Genomic DNA, 10,366 nt, shown 5'->3' on the forward strand with positions numbered 1-10,366 from the left:
TCAGAGAAAAAAACAATTTGTTTAGAATATAGTTGTGAGTTTCAAAATTTTAATATTTATAATGTTAATAAAAGCATTATTAGGAAATTTTAATTTTGAAATTTTAAAATATTAATTATATTTTTATGATAAACAAGATTAATAAGAACCTAAATTCATATAATAATAATATTAATATAAAATTTTCCATAATATTAATATAATTTTTTTCATAATTTTTTTTTATGCCCATCATTCATGAAAACATAATTCTATATTTTATACAACTTCACTCTCACAAGATGCCAATTCTAGCTTTCTGCTTTTGAGTTGGCCAGATAGAGCATATCTACAAGCTTAGAATCATGTTGCTTTTCTATTTATACACTTACTTTTCTACATCCAGTCAGTTGCATCGCTTTGTATTGCAATTTACAGATCTACCACCCTATTGCTCAACAAATTAGAACCATGACATGCGGACTTGTGTCAAGGTTGCAAGTGTGATAGTCTATTCTCCTACCTGCAGAGAACGAACCCTGATAAACTATGTCCTTCAAAATGCAGAGAAGGGGAATGCAGAGTCTGTGCTGAGAGCTATTGAGAGTTTTACTCAACATACTTGGATGGAAATTTTAGGGAAGGAGAAGGGTTCTCTTTTGGATGCTGCAGTGAAAAAATTTGAAAACAGAGTGGCCTTAGAGCTTGGAACTTATTGTGGGTATTCTGCCATTAGAATTGCTTCCAAGATGCCAGAGGCTAACAGCAAGTTGATTTATGTAGAAGTGAACTCACATAACTATGTAATTGCTAGAGAAACGATAGAGCACGCAGGTAAAATATTCTGCATTTGTAATATAAGTCAATTATTTTGTTATCTCAGAGTCCTAAAACATAGTAGCAATATGGGTATTTTACTTTTCTTGGAAAAATTTATCTCTTCCCCTGTTTGATCTCTGATGTTAACTAAGACAATGTTGGTGTCTGGGATGTTGTGAATTATTGTGTTAAAAGAGTTGCATATATAGAGAGAGAGAACCTTCTTTTCAAGTTGCATGTTCTGCTTTTGGCTCTACTTCACAAACAATCTTGGAACTTATTGTGGGTATTCTGCCATTAGAATTGCTTCCAATTGCCAGAGGCGCAAGTTGATTTATGTAAAGTGAACTCACATAACTATGTAATTGCTAGAGAAACGATAGAGCATGCAGGTAAAATATTATGCACCTGTAATATAAGTCAATTATTTTGTTTTCTGAGTCCTAAAACTGTTGGTGATTTTTGATGGGAAAAATACCAAAACCAAATAAAATTCACTACAGAGACAATTCTCTGTTTCCTCTGTCCAGGATCTTTTGCAGAGAACCTCTTTAAAACCAAATTAACTCAGAAGAGACCATTGCAACACCATAAAGCATTTCTATTGATTAAAACAAAAGACTGTTACATATTTCATCCTCTGTGCAGAGAGGAATTTACAAAACAAACTCGGTCTCTCTTTTACAAAATGATTTTTACACTGCTGTGTAAAATCTTCATTCACATTTACTACTGTAAAAGAGCATTTACATTTACTGTTGTAAGAATAAAAATTCCTTACATGAAAACTTACTTTTACTGCTGTAAAAGAAAATCTTATATTTTCATTATATTCATAATGCCGGAGAATACATTTCAATCACAAAAAAACTTCTTTCATCCTTTTTACGCTTCTGCGCTTGATGCATTACATATCCACGAATTAACCCCAGCTCTGTTTTTTTTCATGGCACTGCTGTGCTCTGTTTTTTTTCATTTCACTTCACTCGTAAAATGAACACAAAATTACATATATAAAAAAAAACAAAAACTTAATCACACGTTGACTTGCCCATACCTATCTTAATTTCCCCATACTTACGTGCAACCAAAATTAAATAAAAAAAGACTTACCCATACCTCCGTAAGTAATAAAAACATTAAAATTTAAAATTTCTACCTAAAACTATGACTATGCATTAAATGCATTAATTAGAAGCCGACGGTAAGAGTAAGATTAACGTTCTGGCAGGTTGGAGTGAGTCCAAATGTGTTGACCCGATCGGACGCAATTCGCACACCAACCTCACACAACTCAAACGAACTTTACTGTCCGGGGAAAGTGGTTTTTGGGTGCTCGTACATGGGACGCGTGGCGGCCAGTGAGTGTGTTCGGAGGGCTCCAAGGAAAAACAGCCTTTGCCAAAAGGCGGTGCGAACAAGGTAGATGGTTTTGTTTGGTGGTTTTCGGCTGCGTTGAAATTACACTTTTAACACTCCCCTTTAATTTCAACAGCTGGGCATTCTGTCATACCCAGACACTTCCTCAAAAATTCAAAGCTTTTCTGGTCCAGTGGCTTTGTCAAAATGTCTGCTACCTGTTCCTGAGTCCTGCAATGTTCTAAGACAATTTCTCCATTGTTCACTAACTCTCTGATGTAGTGAAACCTTGTGTCGATGTGTTTCGTTCTCTTATGAAACACTGAATTCTTTGACAAAGCAATAGCTGAGCTATTGTCACAAAAGACCACTGTCGCTTTTGCCTGCTCTTGGCCTAAGCTTCTCAACATCCTTCTCATCCATACTGCCTGACATGCTGCTGCTGTCGCTGCCACATATTCTGCCTCTGCTGTAGACAATGCTACAATGGACTGCTTCTTGGAAGCCCATGAGATGGCTCCTGAACCCATGTTAAAAACATAACCGGAAGTGCTCTTCCGATCATCTACACTTCCAGCCCAATCGCTATCTGTGTACCCAACCAAATCTGAATGTTCTGAGGCATGATATAGAATTCCAAACATTTTGGTACCTTTCACATACCTCAAAATTCTCTTTGCTGCCTGCCAATGTGCCTCCTTTGGCCTCTCCATAAATCTGGAAATTAAGCTAACAGCATACATTAAATCAGGCCTAGTTGTTGTTAAATACATAAGGCTGCCCACAATGCTCTTATACAAGCTAGGATCAAAATCCTTGCTGCTGTCCTCTCTGCTGAGCTTTAATCCCATCACTGTGGGAGTGATTGCTGCCTTGCATTCTTCCATCTTAAATCTGCCCAAAACTTGATTTACATATCTTGCTTGAGATATAAAAATTCCTTTTTCATTTTGATCTACTTCTATGCCTAAGAAGTATCTCAACAAACCCATGTCAGTCATTTCAAATTCATTCTTCATGACTGATTTAAAATTCTCAATAAGATACATATCATTTCCAGTGAAAATAACATCATCTACATACAAGACAACAATTAAAATTTTACCATCCTTTTCCTTGATGTAGACTGTGGGTTCTCCTTCACATTTGTCAAATTCATTCTCCAATAGATATGAATCTATCCTGCTGTACCATGCTCTTGGCGCTTGCTTCAGCCCATAAAGAGCTTTCTTCAATTTGCACACTTTGTGCTCTTCTCCTTTCTTCTCATATCCGAGAGGCTGTTCCACATAGACCTCTTCCATTAACACTCCATTTAGGAATGCTGATTTCACATCCATTTGGTAGACTTTCCATTTGTTTTGAGCTGCTATGGACAACACTGCTCTCACGGTTTCCATTCTTGCAACCGGGGCGAAAGTCTCCTCATAATCTCTCCCATACTGCTGCTTGTACCCTTTGACAACCAGCCTTGCTTTATGCCTTTCAATCTTGCCTTCAGCATTGCTCTTGGTCTTGTAGACCCATTTCACACCAATGACTTCTTTGCCTTTTGGTAGCTCAACCAAATCCCATGTTTTGTTCCTCTCTATGGCATTCATCTCCTCATCCATAGCTTCTATCCATTTTCTATCTTTAATAGCTTCTTCAAAATGAATAGGATCATCAACATGACAAAACAAGGCAAATAAGGAATTCATTCCTTCTTCATAAATTTCACTTAGATTTCTAAACTTCTTACCTCTTTCACTTGGTGTGCAAGTGCTTGAAGATGCACTTGAATTTCCTCCTTGTGGTGTGCTTGGAGAAGCATTCTCATTGATCCTCAATGGTGTACCTTGCTGTCCTTGTGTTGGTGCTGCTGTTTGGGGATTCATTTCAGCCACCTCCTCTTCATCCTCATCATGAGACAAACAGTTTTTAACATTCACTGTTTTCTCTATGCTTCCATCCCAAGCTTCCTCTTCAATGAATTGAACATCCCTGCTTACAAAGAACTTCTTGGTAGATGGGATGTACAGCCTGTAGGCTTTGGATTCATCACTGTATCCAATAAAGATACACTTCTCCCCTTTGCTGTCCAACTTCCTCCTTAGTTTATCTGGAATGTGTGCATAGGCCACACACCCAAAAACTCTCATGTGGGTGACTCCCTGCTTTCTCCCACTCCATGCCTCTTCTGGCACTTTGTTCATGACTGCCTTTGTAGGACACCTGTTCAAAATATAAACTGCACAATGTACAGCTTCAGCCCAATACTCATTTGGCAAATGCTTTGCCTTCAACATGCTCCTTGCCATCTCCATGATGGTTCTGTTCTTCCTTTCAGCAACTCCATTTTGTTGTGGGGTGTACCGAGTTGTGAACTGTTTATGTATTCCATTTTCTCTACAAAACTTTAGGAATTCATTTGAGATGTACTCACCTCCTCTATCAGTTCTCAATACTTTTATGTGCAGCCCGCTTTGGTTCTCCACAAGTGCTTTGAAGTTTTGGAATTTCTCAAAGACTTCACTTTTGTTCTTGAGGAAATATATCCAAGTCTTTCTTGTAAAATCATCAATGAATGTCAAGAAATATAGGCTGCCAGCTAATGATGGAGCTTGCATTGGTCCACACAAATCTGAGTGGATAATCTCTAAGGGTGCCTTTGCCCTTATGCTTTTCCCTGATGGAAAACTCTCTCTATGTTGTTTGCCCAATATACAGCCTTCACAAAGGCTATCCGGCTTCTCTATCAATGGTAATCCCTTTACCATTCCTTTTCTGCTTAACAAATTTAGACCTCCAAAATTTAGATGCCCGAATCTCAAGTGCCATAACCAATTCTCATCCTTTGGCACGCTTTGGAAGGCCTCTTGGGTGACTGCTGCCATTTCCCTTTTGTTTTTCATGTCTGCCCGGATCCGGAGAGGGAACATCCTGTTCCTTGTCATCTTCACTTCAGCAATGCATCTTTTGCTAGGTGGTATGTCCATGATGGTGCACACATCATTTACAAAGTAAACATTGTAACCCTTTTGGATAAGTTGTCCAACACTCAATAGGTTACATCTCATTCCGGGGACATAGTAGACATCTGCTATGGTTTTCTTTTCTCCTTGTTTTGTGAATATTTTTACCTCCCCTTTTCCCATAACAGACACTTTACTATCAGTTCCTAGAGTGACCTCTGATTTCAAATTCTGATTTAAGGCTGAAAAGAGGGCTACATTCCCTGTCATATGGTTGCTGCAACCTGAGTCTAAAAACCATATGTCCTCACTATGTGTTTCAGCCATGTTACAAGCTAACAGGACATTTTCTTGACTGTTGTTTTCTCTTGTAACATTTGCATTTTGTCTGCTGTTCATATCATGCTGTTTCTTTCTACAATCACTAGCATAATGTCCATACTTTTTGCAATAATAGCATTGAACATTAGATTTATCATACCTTTGTCCTTGAGCCTGATACTGATCTCTTTGTTGGCTGCTGCCTTGACCTTGGTTCTGATTTGGATTGCTGCCTCTTCCTTGTGCATTTGCTGTGCTGTTCCTTCCACCTCTGTTCTGGCTTCTGCCTCTTCCTCTCTTGTTTCCTCTGCCTTGACCTCTTCCTCTTCCAAAGGACATCTGGGTCTTGAAGGCTTGCTCTAGGGATGAGTTTTCATTCCTACTCAACCTCTGCTCATGAGTTATCAGTGATGCATGTAGCTCATCAACTGAATATTTTGAGAGATCCTTTGTCTCTTCAATGGTGGTGACTATGGCATCAAACCTTGAGGGTAAGACCCTCAATATTTTCTCCACTATTCTTCTATCTTCAATTGTTTCTCCATGAGTTCTCATTTGTGTGATTACACCAATCACATGAGTGAAGAATGATTCAATGTTGTCTGACTCCTTCATCTTCAAGTTTTCAAAATCCTTTCTCAGCATTTGCAATTTTGCTGTCTTCACTCTCTCCATGCCTTGATAGGCTGTCTTGAGAGTTTGCCATGCTTCATGTGATGTTGTAGCTGCTGCTATCCTTGGGAATATACTCTGGTCCACTGCTTGATACAACAAGACAATGGCCTTTGCATCCTTCTTCCTATTGAGCTTCAGCTGATCCTTCTCTCCCTGAGTTAATGCATTGAACTCAGTTTCATCTGCTGGTTCCTCAAACCCATATTCTACTAGTTCCCATATATCTTGAGCGATGAACAAAGCTCTCATGGTTATAGACCAGTAGTCATAGTTCTTCCCATTAAAGTGTGGGAGCTGGGTGTTGAACATACCCATGCTTGTGCTTGCCATTCCTTGCATCTTGAACTATGGTTTTAAATCCTTGACTGTGATTTTTTTTAAAAAAAACTGACTGTCTTCAGCAATAACAAGAGAAATGCTTTTGGGGAATACCTGAATCCTTCGCTGTCTGAGTCTTCTGTCTGCCTGAGAGGTTTTGCTGCAGCAACAACCTTCTCCCTTCAGCTTCTTTGTCTCCTACAAAGAGCCTAAGCCTTGCTCTGATACCACTGTTGGTGATTTTTGATGGGAAAAATACCAAAACCAAATAAAATTCACTACAGAGACAATTCTCTGTTTCCTCTGTCCAGGATCTTTTGCAGAGAACCTCTTTAAAACCAAATTAACTCAGAAGAGACCATTGCAACACCATAAAGCATTTCTATTGATTAAAACAAAAGACTGTTACATATTTCATCCTCTGTGCAGAGAGGAATTTACAAAACAAACTCGGTCTCTCTTTTACAAAATGATTTTTACACTGCTGTGTAAAATCTTCATTCACATTTACTACTGTAAAAGAGCATTTACATTTACTGTTGTAAGAATAAAAATTCCTTACATGAAAACTTACTTTTACTGCTGTAAAAGAAAATCTTATATTTTCATTATATTCATAATGCCGGAGAATACATTTCAATCACAAAAAAACTTCTTTCATCCTTTTTACGCTTCTGCGCTTGATGCATTACATATCCACGAATTAACCCCAGCTCTGTTTTTTTTCATGGCACTGCTGTGCTCTGTTTTTTTTCATTTCACTTCACTCGTAAAATGAACACAAAATTACATATATAAAAAAAAACAAAAACTTAATCACACGTTGACTTGCCCATACCTATCTTAATTTCCCCATACTTACGTGCAACCAAAATTAAATAAAAAAAGACTTACCCATACCTCCGTAAGTAATAAAAACATTAAAATTTAAAATTTCTACCTAAAACTATGACTATGCATTAAATGCATTAATTAGAAGCCGACGGTAAGAGTAAGATTAACGTTCTGGCAGGTTGGAATGAGTCCAAATGTGTTGACCCGATCGGACGCAATTCGCACACCAACCTCACACAACTCAAACGAACTTTACTGTCCGGGGAAAGTGGTTTTTGGGTGCTCGTACATGGGACGCGTGGCGGCCAGTGAGTGTGTTCGGAGGGCTCCAAGGAAAAACAGCCTTTGCCAAAAGGCGGTGCGAACAAGGTAGATGGTTTTGTTTGGTGGTTTTCGGCTGCGTTGAAATTACACTTTTAACAAAAACATAGTAGCAATATGGGTATTTTACTTTTCTTGGGAAAAATTATCTCTTCCCCTGTTTGATCTCAGATGTTAACTAAGACAATGTTGGTGTCTGGGATGCTGTGAATTATTTTGTTAAAAGAGTTGCATATATAGAGAGAGCACCTTTCTTTTCAAGTTGCATGTTGTTCTTTTTGCTCTACTTCACAAACAATCTGTAGAGCGCATCATTCAACCCATATCTCTGTATATGCTATGTCAGTATATGTCAAAGCTTATGATTGAATTACATCATCCACCATTGAAGACTATATATGCTATGAACTAGTTCATGTTCAGTTAATCTTTTGTTTTCTGTTGCTAATATCTCTATCTACCGACTTACATGATTTTTCTGTGATTTTGGGGCCCACGACTATTCTTGGCGCTAAATTTGGCTTGATCTATTTTTTCCCCTGAATTTCAGAGCTGAACACTTTTTTTATTCCTCCATTGCCCTTAAAAATAGCTTTAACTAATGGGTAGACATGACCTATTTATAAATCCTTGGTTTTAGTGTTCAATCCTACTTCCATGACTTTTACTACCACTCATTGTGGCTGGGCATGCCCAATATTCCCTTTTTTTTGGGTTCTGCCAGTGCTCGAAGTAACTGGAAATGCCCTGGGAAGTTTCTGAAGGCTGAGACCAATCAAGTCCAAAAGGGCATTGTCTCATGTGCTCGTATCGATGTCAAACTCATCTTGAGTCATGGTCTCCCATACAAAATTGTTCTAAAATGAAATGATCCTCACAAAAATACAATGTTCAAATGTAGGGCTTGTCAAGGAACCAACTAGCCGTTTATAGGATAATGTCCCAAGGCCAAGATTTTCCAGGGAAAAAAGTGGAAACAGATTAAACATAATGGCAGGAATCTAACTCCTGGGTCAATTCGTAAAGAGGGAGATGTTCACAGACAAAGGTGCTAATGACCCCTTCTACAGCAAGGGATGAACATCAGACTTTGGTCTTCCAAGCCGAATCTAACCTTACCAAAAATTGCCCTTAATTTTGAGGGAGATATTGATTGTGATATAGACGGAAAGGTAGTTTCACAGGTGCCTCCACGACGAATGCTCCCTTCAGCTTAGTGGAAGGATGTTTGAAAGAAGAAGGGAAAACAAGGTGAGCCACCTATCTCCATGCCTACAGAAGGTTTTTAGTAGTCAGGTCGGTATTCATAGCCTGGCAGATCGTCATCATATTTATTTTCTCTGCTGTAGTTGAAGGGATCATCCATTGTATATCAGATCCCCAGTCTGAGTCAATAGGGATCACTTCCCCAAACATTGTTCTTCTGTTGTACATTTTGATGTGATACAACCAGTATATTTTTATTTCTAATAAAGGAAAAACAGAAGAAAATCCTTTAGTCCACATTTTGCCACAGATGCATTATTCTATCCTTCATCCATCTCTCCAAAGCTTCTTCCAGATTTAACTAGTATATTTCTTTCTATTGCAAAGCAGATCTTAGATCAAAATGGCAGTTACATTATTTTTCCCAATGAACTTACTCAGTTAGTTGTATATTGAGCCAATGTTATTTCTTTTTCCACTTGCTTTGGCTTTCCTAAGCATTTCTATGCGGTTTTATTTTTTAAATGAAAGTTCTTCCATTGAAATGCACTTTAGTCACTTCTAAGCACCACAGCACAACATATCAAGATATTATTCTTGTACTTTGATGAGAATGAGAATGAATACAAAAATCCATCCAAACTACATTCCAATGCATATTCTCATTATTTAGAGTGCCTCTCATGTTGAACCCACAAATATTTTCTTTTCATCATGGCCTTATGACTTAATACGAGTACTGGGCACGTTTGCATATTCTCGTTATTTAGAGTGCCTCTCATGTTGAACCTACAAATATTTTGTTTTTATCATGGCCTTATGACTTAATGCTAGTACTGGGCACGTTTGAAATTTTATAGCTAATAAATTCTTGTATTAATTTGTCATTAAATTTTTTTACAACACCTGTGATTTTCATCATATTTTAAATGTTTTGTTGAATCATAGTCTTATACTAGAGCCTAGTAATGAGCATGTCTCCATGAATTGAATTCTAATAGAATATTATGTCGATTTGTCCCATCAGGACTGTCCTTAAAGGTGACAGTGTTGAAAGGAACGTTGAGTGAGGTGTTGAATGAATTAGACGACTTCCTGACTGAAATGACAGCCTCATCATTTGATTTCATATTCATGGATCACTTCAAGCATTGTTTTCTGCCAGATTTTCTGTTACTCAAGGAGAGATGCATGCTTGGCAAAGGAACATGCATTGTTGCAGATAACATCCTGAGGAATTGGAAGTCGAGGCATACAAATCTGATGTGGCTTGCTGGAGTTGGTTCCCATGCACAATGATAGTGTCTACTTATAAAGCTGATGTAGCAAGGATAGTTACCTAGTTAATCCACACTTGTCTTTATGAATTAAGTTGGTCAAATGTATAGATCAAAATGGCCATGCAAAGGGAAAAATTCTTAACCTCTTTTCATTAATACATATGAGCATACTATGGATGTATATTTCAAAATAATAAATAGTAATAATAGTCCTTAACTCCTGAACAAGGGATATGGGATATGCCAATATGACTGAACAAGTTTTGTGTTAAATAAAATAAAAATAAAATTATATTACCT

At 37.7% G+C, this 10,366-nt stretch overlaps 1 pseudogene; it reads left to right on the top strand.

The window, feature by feature from the left end:
- Window positions 1-455: 455 nt before the first annotated feature.
- On the top strand, window positions 456-10,129 carry LOC149242907 (uncharacterized; annotated as a pseudogene).
- The last annotated feature ends 237 nt before the right edge of the window (window positions 10,130-10,366 follow it).

The sequence above is a fragment of the Pinus tabuliformis genome, chromosome 8 (assembly GCF_031772625.1).
Source record: "Pinus tabuliformis cultivar Carrire ecotype Pingquan chromosome 8, CPIR1, whole genome shotgun sequence".
NCBI classification, from domain to species: Eukaryota; Viridiplantae; Streptophyta; class Pinopsida; order Pinales; family Pinaceae; genus Pinus; species Pinus tabuliformis.